Here is an 8,104-nt window from a genome sequence, read left to right on the forward strand (position 1 = left end):
TGTTGACACTCCGCCCGTATGACACACACAGAAAGCTGAGCACTGCCATTTCAGGCAGTCATATACATTTGCTCATCTAAAGTATATGCTCCCCACTGGCGGACCTCAATGTGGCTCCAGTTTTGCCGATAACAATCGTACTAAAACTGTGACACAACACTTTCCTGTACAGCCTTCCGGGTGGTATTATACGATTTCTCGCTGCTATCGCTTACATGTGCTAGGCATGATAGCGGCTAGCTTGCGACAGGAATTCAAACCGGCGACATACGTATCTTCAGTTCTTTGCCTTCCCAGACTTCTTACCTCTTCCCTTAAGGCGTGGCTGAGCTGTATACTTAAATGTGAGAAAGGTACTCCACCATTTCCTTTCTTCAAAACAATTTTACTGTCAAGACCGTGATGTAACCGTTTGCAGTACAGCGTTCCGAATTCTGTCATACGCGCGTGTGTGTGGATTGGTGTCTATGCACCCAGGGACAGTAATGCTTTCCAATTCCCACACGTAAGCAGTCTTAAGTGTCTGCGCCGAATTTTTTGAACAGCGTTAGATTTAATCACATATAAATCTAACAGCTCCAGACTCCGGACAACTATTCCTCACAAGGTAATTGTTGTTTATTTTTCGTTCTCTTATTATATGGTGGCTATCAGTTGCCTTGAGCTTCAATATGTGCTGCTCGTATTTCGTTATATGAAACTATTTTACCATCCAACACCATGGTCACGTAATGGCGGGACCATTACGTTGGATGGCGAGACGATGGGAATGGCGCGACTCCGTCACGGAACGTGGGCTTCCCCCTTCTAAGGGGGATGCATAGGGAAACAGATATGCTAATTTCTGATTTCGGTTTCCACGCCACAGACGCCTCTGCTGCCGACGACTAGAAACGACCACCACGGTGCCTACGGTCAAAGGCAAAGTTTGCAAGCTTCCCCTGAGCCACGCGGGAGCAAGTGGCATCTTTTCGTTTCCACTCGCGACGCGGCGCTGCCGTCACTGTCAGCCCGGTGGAGCGCGCGCGATGGGCAGCATTCGCCGCCGAATCTCTTCCGCTGAACTTTGTGAACGAACACGCAGAATTCAAATTTGCTGGCTTTTTTTGGCTGTCAGTTACAAACTTCAGCCACATGGATGAAGAACGCTTTGGCTTTAATAGTAAGGGGGCATAAAGTGCATGCTGAAAGAATAATCGCGAGAAACAGCGACCGTGTACTTCCTTCGAGGTTTATTCCAGTCTACGTTTGCGACACGTATCCTGGATGTTGTTGTGTTTTTTGGCGTAACGTTACCAAAATTTTTTAAGAGGGCACGAAATAGTGATGAAAAGAGAAAAGAAATGTCAGAAAATGTTTACACATTCGGTTCAAAGCGAAAGCGCGGGCTTTATTTTTTTGTTTTGGCAATGACTGTTTCTAATGATTTTGCTTGCAGAATGACTTAAGTGAGGCACACATGCTCGCGCAAGGCCGGCTGCGGACAGGCAAAAAACGATTTTGTGCGGATCAGAACTACCCAATTATTCGACGATAAGCAGGCAGTGCCGCGAGACGGCGCGCTCGCGATGGGCAGTGCTGCGTAGAAGGCGACGATGAGGAGCACTCGCACTAGGCACATACACGAAAGACGATCACATATATTAAAGAGACGGTTTTTTAGGATCTGAACGTCCGGATTAGAGTTTTCGCTCTAAAAAAGGACGGTGTTCCGTTCTTTTTCTGGAGCAGTCATGATATTCCGCGCTCGCTTAGTGCCTACGCACGGAGCACAGCACAGATGAGAGGAGCGCTTTGCATGTTCAAATTGGAAAAGAAAAATTATTTCAGGGCATATAAAAAAATTGTCGGCAGCCACACTTGGCCAGAAACACAAAACGAATAGCTACAGAACACCAGCTTTTTTATTTCCGACGAAGACTTTTTCAGTTGTGTCAAGACGGCGATTGGCGCCTTGCGTAGAAATGCATGCGGGCGACTATTAGAAAAATCAGTAAATGCATGTAAAAGTGTCCCTATGCTCCGTATACCCAAAGCGAGCAATGTTTTCCAGCTCCAATTACTCATCCGACAGTTCCCAAGATAATGTAACCGAAAATGGGAACTTTTTTCAAAGAAGCTGCAAGTGCTCTGTTTACAGTAAGAGTCAAATCTAGCATTTTTTTGTGGGATGCTTTAGACACACTTGCTTGAAGCTGCTCTACACTGTCAGGTACGAGTTACTACCAACAACTGGCCCGGAGAGCTGATGTCCTCGATGCAGGACAGGGCACGTTGTGGTCTCAGAATTTGTGCACCGCAAGGCCGGACAAGTAGTACACGACGTACGCGCTGCCATTCCGGCATCACAGGGCGGCCGAAAATAATTCCATTATGCGCGCTTTTAAGATGTACAGAAAGCAACGCGGCATGCTCTCTGCGAACCGCAACACTGTAACAAGGCGAAAATATCTATTACATGACACAGCGCAAACATCCGCACGCCTGCAACGCGTCACTGGACGCTCCGAACAGGCGGCGACAATGGCAATGAGCCAGGCAGGTCGTGCAAACAGCTCGGCAGGAAGGTGAAAGGCGTCACTCCGCCCGCCGCAGCTTTCAAACTGAGGCTAATCTAAAAACGGTGGTCAAAACCGGCACAGTGTACATCTACGAGCGAGAAGGCGCAAACCCTACTGCGCATGACTAGTCCATTTTTCGCGGGCATCTATGCTGTTGTGTGATCGATCGCACAACCCACGCTATAGACTATATAAGGGCTGGGAAAGTCGTCCATGCGGGAGTATTCCTGCGGGAGCACTGGTAGAGCGCAGTTGGCGTAGCCATGGTTTTAGCGGCCGTGGCTGCCTGGGCAAGGCGCCGAGGTGTTCATAGACACTGCCTGATGCAGCAGCAAGTGGTTCTTGCTCTGCAAAGTTTTGCTCGGGGCGTGCAACTGTCTCTTTGGGAGACCTGGGGCGCGATTACGGATCAGTCTCAAAAAACTGTCTCAATATTGAGACAGTGACGTCAAAATGACGACACCGAGAAATGCCGACCGCCGAATCGGCCAATGCGGAGCAAGGAGGCGGTGGGCTCCGCCCCGAAACCACTAATCGCACGACAAGGGACCGTAGACTAATGTTTTGCAGTAAAAACGCAGTGAATAAAAACGAGTAATGTTTTATTTTGCTAAGTAACTGTATTTCAAACCCAACAGCACCAAGCAAAAGAACCAGTGTTTTCATTTTTGCAATTAAGTTTGCTGTTCAGTCACTTTTTTTGCCGCGAAGGTGTGCTGTCAGCGGTATAGCGTGAACATGTTAGTCTGAAAATGAACAAAAACGCAATGAAGAAAACAAGCAATGTTTTATTTTGGTAGTAAACTGTGTTGCAATTTCAACAACACGAGGGAAAATTAGAAGCATTCTCAGTTTTGCAATGAAATTTGCTGCAGGTTAACTTCTTTTGTCATGAGGGCGCGCTGGCAGTGGTATCGCGTGAACATGGCGGCGTGCAAGAAAACAGCTGATTCCACGGCTAGTTCCCGAATTTTGCGTGTCGTCTAAAATCAAGGCACTTTGCGGATGTCTGAAGTGTGCAGAAAAATCTGATTGAAGGCAGTGAATGCTACGGGCCTGCGCAGATCAACTTACAAGGAGCGCTGGGCTTGAAAATCGACGAAGACAACTTTAGTCTGTGTTCTCGGTCGGCGCCTATCGATCACCGAGTGACGTGTGGTTCTGTTTATTTTCTTCATCACATAGAAGCAACTGCCGACAGACAGGTGCAGCTGCTGATAGCTTGCAATCTCGGTGCGGGAAATGAGAGCCGACACGGCCTGCCTCTGTGGCAGCACTCTTCTGCCTCGTAACCAAGTGTTGCCGCCCACATCGGGCTAAGCACTTGATGTTCCGTTTGTATTTTTGTAGCTCCGTTCGGTTTATGTTAAGTTGTTGCCGTAGTTTCTTTTTTTTCCTGTGCAAGGTGCAGAAATTGTGATGTTTATGCTCCACTTTGTTTAGAGAGAAAGGAAGCACTTGACTTGATAACTTTGCTATTGTCACCGAGGAGAGAACGAGCTTGTTCCATTAACGTTATTTACTGATCATGTAGTAGATCCAGGGTCAACCAGGAAATAAGTAGTTTGCTTGTATAGAGGCTAATTGCAACTGGGCAGAAAGTTGAGCAAGTTCATGTTTGCTGGTACACAGCGCTTGAATTGCATATGATCCAGGGCAGTGAGGTAGGTAGGACAGGGCAGTGATGTGTAATATTGTATTTTGCTCAGCAGGCGGAGTGATGTTGGTATAACTGGGTTTGGTGAGGGCAGTGTTTGAAGGGCTTTAAATACTTTGCGTAGCTTCTAACCTGCACTTCCTTTCAGGTCGGAAGACCACTTGTTTTTTTTTTTAAATTATGGTCCATCATATCTGAGGCACCCTGTATACAGGCCGCTTCAGTTAGAAAGAGAGCAGCCAGTTGAAAATGACTAGGACATTAAATACCTAGGCGAAAAGTAGCTTGAAAGCAGTTGCACTTATCACACATATTATATGATAGCACAAGGAGCTTGTCCGGCCATTCGGCATTGTCACCGTCTCGTGTCATCATGGACAAGACTTCATAGCCCTGTGTTACGCAAACCAAGCTAGGTGTCAGTTATGGGGCAATAACCGAGTGCTCAAAATTTCCCGCAATGGAGCTGCCTGTATATTCTTAGAGCTGTAGAGCATTTCCAGTAACGGTGTTGCATGATTTGTGATTGTAAACTAACCTCTAATCACACACCATCTCCTTGATGATGTGTCTGTGATGTTTACACATCTTTGTCTATCAGTGAAGATGTTCTAGTCATTCAGCAGTCATTGTAGTCACTTCACCTTACAATCTTTATTATGCATTGTTGTACAGCGGTTTCCTTGCAGTAGGTACAGCTTTTAGCACAGAGCGAAACCCCTAGCCACACACCATTACGCTAAAAGCTTAGCTTTGGTATTTACACTACTTATATGTGCCAAAATGTTTTGTAGTCCGGAAAATGCATCATGTACACTGTACTATGCCATATTTATTGTACAGGTAGCCTCTGTATGAAAGAAAACATGCACTTTGAACTCAATTTTTCAGATTTTTTTTCTTAACTGCACTCAGAAATGCCATACGGTAATTGTACATCAAGGTAAAGTATGCTTGTATGTACACTGCCTTTTCTGCAATAGAAACACTCGTGTCAAATGCTGTGCCTAAAAAAATAAACGCGCTTACTGAATGTATGATGCAATAAAAAACAGCTTTTTGATTCCAACAAGCATCACAAATATTTCATGCCTTATTCCAGCACTACACGTTTGGTTCATGCATGTTCGTCACACAGGTAATGACCACAGGCACTCCACCAAGCTGGAAGGAGACAGCAGAGAAGGGGCAGGTGGGCTAACATAAGCATTGACAAAAGAGAGTTCAAAATGATGCTTTTCAGAAATTGGGCGAGCTGCTTCAACACCTTTTCCGTCTTCAGGAAGAGACTGTGCAACACGCTGCTGGGGGACTGGAAGATATACTAGCAAACACACTGAAAATGAAGTGGCAGCCGGTGGGGGGCACTTGTTTGTCACTGCTGGCTTCTCGCTGCACACAGGTTGGTTAAGGGCACAACCACATCACACAATTGCTCACACACTTGCAGATGTGTGTTGTGCAATGACACAAGGAAATGACAGTGGCAACAGGGGAAGAGTGCCTGATATCACTCTCTATGCCAGCATGGTGAGTCGTCTCTGGACGCTAGATTTTCCATCGCAACTGCCGCTGCACCATCCCTCGGTACGCCTTCCTCTGGAGACGGGTCGTCCTAGAGAGGCCAAAAGTACAGCACCGCATGCTCTTCTCAGGAGGCAGGTGAGGAGGGATCCCGTCTGTACGAGGCAGCCACCATTTAGAGGTGGCCCGTTGTTATCTGGGTCAGAGGCAGTGTCGCCTGCACCCTCTGGTGATATGGGCACATCCAAACAGAGGCTGTGAAGTGCATGATATGGGCACATCCAAACAGAGGCTGTGAAGTGCAGCACGTGCGGTGATGATGCGCACTGTCCACTTCCACTGGCACTGGTGCATCCGGTGCCCTTGAAAGCAACGGAAGCAGCTCTTCGGCACACCAATACAGCGCTCAGCCACAAATTGTGTGAAAGCATGTGGCGTGTTGTACAGGCCTTCTGCTGAGTCAGGTCTGTAATGTCGTGCAACTGGTGCAGGCAGCCATGGCTCCAGTGGGTAGACATAGTCTCCTGCATAACAAAAAATGATGCGGCTAAGCATGTCCTTTCTCAGTGATCTCAACAGCATTACAGGACACTCTGCTATACAGTAGAAGACTCACGCCAAGTAGCCCACATCCAGGCTTTGCTGAATATGACATTCAAGAGCATACATACATGCAGGATTTAGATGTATAAGTGAGCACTACTGTAAGGTCAGTCTTTTACCACCACATTCATATAAATGATGCGCTATGATTGCCTACAAAACACAAGCGCTGTCAGGTGCATTTTGCTTTGGTTTCTTCAACAGGAAAGGCTATGCATTTCAACGATGTAATATGTGTCCTGTGTTTCTGCTGCAATTATATTTACCAAAAGGAAAGGGTGGCAATACCTTGTATCATACTGTAAAGTGTCTGCATTTGTGTAACTGTCCAGACTGATTCTTGTAGCTTTAGCAGATCCGGCCAAATGCATAGTGCTGGAGCTCAATAGATGTGACTGAGTTCGCCCGACGGGTGACACGGCTATTTTACTGCTTACCCAGAAAAAAAATCACCGTCGTCCAGCAGGCCTTCCTCCGCCTCGGAATGCCGCCAGACAAACGCGTCGCGGAAGGATCCGGGTCAGCGCGAGTCCACGGCCAGGATGCACATGTTCGCGCCACAGATCTGAGAAAAAACAAGCACAGCCCGTACTCACTCTCGCTGCCGAGGCCCGCACTTGTAGCTCATGCACTTGTAGCACTTGAACTCATGCGGTCAAAAACAGTGGCCGAGGTATACTCACTATTACGTCCGCAGCGTAGAACCGCTTGCGGCTCGTTCGCAGCACTGCCCCCAGACTCCTTGATAGTGATGAGTGCCCAATCGACACACCCGACGACGCCGGAGATGCTGCCGCGGCGAACGTTTAGGCAAAGGACGCCCTCCTTCGCCGCCGCCTTCTCCTCGGGTCTCCTCGGAAAGCAAACACCCCCCTTCTGTTACCCAACGTTGACATTGGTCTCCGCTGCCCGCCGCAAAGGCTTGTTCACAGTCGGTTGGGCTGCGCCGACGTTTTCTTCATTTCCAACGGCGCCTTGAAACCCACCGGAGGCGAAGAAGCGCAGCGCGCACAGCACCTGCCGCTCCACTGACAGCGCACTCACCCGCGCACTTCCAAGTTCAACGGCGAGTTCGTCGCACAGACGCTGCGCAGTCTCCTCGAAATAACTCTCCCGCGCGTCAAAGTCGTCTTCATGCACCCTCCGACACCGTTGCTCGCGCGGTCACCCGCGTATACGACGATGTAAACAGCCGCCATTTTCTGTCTCAAACGTGTTGATACTACTTTTTCCAGTCTCAAAAAATCGTCTCAATCTGCCCGCATAATTAGATGGTCAACGTCACCACTTCTGCGCCATTTACGACGTCAGTCAGTGACGAAAAAAATCAAAATGGCCGCCGACCAATAGGAGAGAGGCAAATGATATACTTTTTGAGACAATTTCGATTGAGACTGATCCGTAATCGCGCCCCTGATGCAGCAGCATGCGTCTCTGCTATACAGCGTTCGCACGGATTCTGCTCGTACGCCGGCGTGGATGTATAAGACTAGCCTAGCGTTGTCACCATTGTGTTCAACGTGTGGTGTGTGTGGTGACAGAACATTAGCTCTTGTGCTGTACTTTGTACAACGCGGAACGGGCTGTGTTCTTCGGCTCCCTCAAGAAGGCAGGAGTTCCTCACAGTTCTCTTCAGGACATTGTTTTCCCGCGCGGGAGCCAGTCGAGTAGAAGGGATGCTTCTCGCCTTCTTCTACTTTACCTGCAGGACACGGATTTGGCCTCCACATGGTGACCTCAGGAGTGTCTATTTGGGTTT

At 48.1% G+C, this 8,104-nt stretch overlaps 1 long non-coding RNA gene across 1 annotated transcript; it reads right to left on the reverse strand.

Annotated features, from left to right (window-relative positions):
• Positions 1 to 5,742: 5,742 nt before the first annotated feature.
• LOC144104043 (uncharacterized) lies at positions 5,743 to 7,389 on the reverse strand. Its single transcript, XR_013308420.1, has 3 exons — positions 7,029 to 7,389; positions 6,783 to 6,910; positions 5,743 to 6,266 (listed from the first exon to the last, which is right to left on the reverse strand). It is a non-coding gene; the product is annotated as an uncharacterized LOC144104043 (long non-coding RNA).
• Positions 7,390 to 8,104: the final 715 nt, after the last annotated feature.

Source organism: Amblyomma americanum, chromosome 1 (genome assembly GCF_052857255.1).
Source record: "Amblyomma americanum isolate KBUSLIRL-KWMA chromosome 1, ASM5285725v1, whole genome shotgun sequence".
NCBI classification, from domain to species: Eukaryota; Metazoa; Arthropoda; class Arachnida; order Ixodida; family Ixodidae; genus Amblyomma; species Amblyomma americanum.